This window comes from Sapajus apella, unplaced genomic scaffold (genome assembly GCF_009761245.1).
Source record: "Sapajus apella isolate SASKATOON/1434 unplaced genomic scaffold, GSC_monkey_1.0 scaffold74, whole genome shotgun sequence".
In the NCBI taxonomy this organism is placed as follows: domain Eukaryota; kingdom Metazoa; phylum Chordata; class Mammalia; order Primates; family Cebidae; genus Sapajus; species Sapajus apella.
Window position 1 is genome coordinate 7,184,240 of NW_022437014.1, and position 3,673 is coordinate 7,187,912.

Here is a 3,673-nt window from a genome sequence, read left to right on the forward strand (position 1 = left end):
AGCTGGGCATGGTGGCGCATGCCTGTAATCCCAGCTAATTTTTTGTAGTTTTAGTAGAGACGGGGTTTCACCATGTTGACCAGGATGGTCTCGATCTCTTGACCTCGTGATCCACCCGCCTCGGCCTCCCAAAGTACTGGGATTACAGGCTTGAGCCACCGCGCCCGGCTAAGATGGGGCTTTTTGTCTCTTCCACCCTTTACTAACAAATTTGCTATCTGAATGTCCTGCTATGAATTCAAGTTCTATTTTCATTCTACTTCCCCAAATTCTGTTGCTAGCATAGAGGATCTCTAATAACATACTAACCAGTTTTATTTTAGGGCAATTATTTCTTTTCAGTATTCTGAGGTCTATTTAAATTCTCCCAAATGTAACACAGGAGTAAGGAATATGTATTTTCTCTCTAGGTTCTCCTTGGTTCATTTTCATTTTATCGAATGCCAAAAGGAGTTTATAGTGAAGAATACTTAGAAAATATCTAAATGATTCTGAGTAAACTGTTTCAAATAAGGCCATGACTCTTTATTTAAATTACACGTCAAAAAAAGAAAAAAATAAAGATTTGTCTTGAAAAAAAATTATACAAAAGACAATGTTGTGCTTACTGTCTATTACTTGTTTACTGAACTTAATAAAGAAAGGAATGGTAGCTCAGTAATTGCTGCAATAATTAGTTGTCAATATATAATAAAGTCAAATGATAAACCCTAACCCAAATCATTTATTTTCTTACTCTCCAAGGTTGAGGATTACATTTAATGTTACTAAAAATTATGGAATATGTAAAATAAAAAAGTCTTAAAATTTAAATATTACATTATTTCACATAAAATACATTTAATAAGAAATATTTTAATTAATAATTCAATAGTTTTTTCTACTTAAGATTTATCCTTCCCTAATATCTAAGGTATTACATATAATAATTTTTGAAGGTGCATTATATTTTTAAAGCAAGTAGTAACTTAGAAACAAATACTTATCTTCTGTTACCTTTGTACTCTCCAGTACATTGGACACATGATTTTATTATAAAAATAAGGTAATTTTGTTGAGTATATATACATGATGACATAATAGTATCAATATTAAGATAACACACAAAATGTCCATCTCCTACTTGAGTGATTTCTGATTGCATTAAATCATGTATTTCTGTAGGTGCTGTGTTTATATCAGGCGTGAGCAAGAGATGATGATACAACTGCTGGGCACAGATATTGACATGTTCTCAGTTTTGGGGAAACAAAATGACTTCCATGATCTATTTGTGGGGAATGCAGAGGACAGTTATATCACTTTAATTAGCTGAAATATCAAATGTGTTGATCATTTTGAAATTTATTGCTATATTTCTAAAATGCAGGTTGCTTACCTAACATGATAAACACTGGATGTTACTGTAATTCATTTATTTATTTGCATATTTTTGTCTTAGTGATGAAAAAGTCCTAGAAGATCTTCAAAAAGAGAATATATTTCAGCAGAGAGGCAAACATAATACATTTTTATCACCGAAAGCAGATCTAGGCACAGAACTGGGTCTTGAAGCTGTTTCCCACAGCCCTCTGCAGCCAGGGATGGCCTCTAGGAGGACCAGCCTCAGGGAGGTGCAGGGCGCCTCAAGAGCACCCCTGCACAATCCAACAGCCAGGAACAAAATGAGAGTCAATGAACAAAATGGAAAATAACTTTCCCAGACCAGAGAGAAAACACTTGGCATTCCTGAGGAACAGCTGCTTGCTGTTAGAAGTTTATGGTAATAAACTAAACTGGGTGAGCACTTTCTAAGAAGAAATATTTAATTATCCTGCTCACCATTATGAGGAACTTCTGCCACTCTTCAGGTTATTATACAGTAAATAACCATTTTTCTAAAGGACAGAGCTGTTTTAATTATATGACAATGAATGCATAATTATTATGTTTGTTAGGAATGAATCGCAAGACAACAGACTTGATATTACTGCTCTGGTTAGTGCATCTTAATTACTTTTTCATTTATTTTGCATATAAAAGCTATTTGCTAATTGTCTTTGCTGTAAATATGCAAAATATAATTAGTCATTCATAATTCTTTATGTGTTATCTAACTGTACATTTGTTTCTAAGGAACATATATTAAAGTGTGAATATTTAATGGGCTTTTTTGTGTGAATTCTTTTTTTTTAGACAAAGTTTTAAGTAAATATTAGGCACGTAAAAGTTTTAACTCTATTCTTAGAGGAAACTTGTGCTGTGAAACAAATGGAGACCAAAAAATACGGAGTTATGGAGTGAATGCCAGACTATGTGGAATTTAAACATTTTTTCACATGAAGACACTGATGATGATGGGAAGTATTCTTTACTAAGCCTTTAAATTAACCTTTTAGCTACTCACCCAAGCTACTCAGATAAATCTTTAAGCATTACAAATTTTAACTTAAGTTTTACATATTTGTGAGGCTACTTACCATAAGAAGAGAAGAAATCCGTGATTGTGCTGAAACATGCCTCTTTTTTTTTTTTTTTTTGAGACAGTCTTGCTCTGTCACTCAGGCTGGAGTGCAGTGGCATGATCTTGGCTCACTGCAACTTCTGCCTCCTGGGTTCAAGCAATTCTCCTGCCTCAGCCTCCTGAGTAGCTGGGACTACAGGTGGACACCACCAAACCCAGCTGATTTTTCGTATTTTTAGAAGAGATGAGGTTTCACCATGTTAGCCAGGATGGTCTCAATCTCCTGACCTCGTGATCCACCCACCTCAGCCTCCCAAAGTGCTGGGATTACAGGCGTGAGCCACCGCGCCTGGCTGAAACATGCATTTTTAAGTGCTCCAAGTAACTTGCTTATATCTGCTTAAAACACTGGGCAAACACTCTTGAAACTCTAAAATCTTAATTATGAGTACTATATTAAATTGATGTAATTGGCAGTATTTGAGAAGGTTATTTTTAAAAGCTTGTCAGTGACTATAATGAGGGTGTCATGAGGTAAACCTACCATGAGGTTTCTTGCAGACTTACTGCCATCTCAAAAGTGAACCACACTGGCTGGCTATTTTCTCAGTCTTAGAGTGAAATTTTTCTTCCTTTTTTTTTTTTTTTTAATTATCTGGAAACAGCATTTGGACTAGTTTTTTCTATGATTATTACTTTTATATGAGCTAACATTGCTGGGAACATCTTAATGCAGTCAGATTCCTCACAGTGACTGACTGGTTCAATGGTCCACGTGTTTTCAAAATGGTGTAGATAGATATCAGGAGCATTGACCAATGATTAAAAATTTTCTTTTCACTTGTCCCATAAAATCCTGCCAGTCCATCCTGCTGATGCATGTCACATTCCACTTTCTTCACCTCAAACATTTGATTTACTAACCAGTTGTACTGTTAATCCCATGTCATGACACTTCTATTCACTTCTGCTTTTCAAATGAAAGCAGCTTCCTATGAAGATAAAGCTAGGTAAAATCTATTGTTCAGAGGAGAATAACTTGAATGCAGCTATCATATCAAAATGAAAACACACTTCTGCTCTCTTCACCCACTAGACATCCTGAATACTTTCCTTAATGATGGAGTCTAATAGGATAGCTGATGAAAACACAACTGATGATAATTTTTTTCTTCAAAAATAATCCTGCTCTGTAATTGTTGTTATTTACGTTTGGCAAATCTTTTGAAA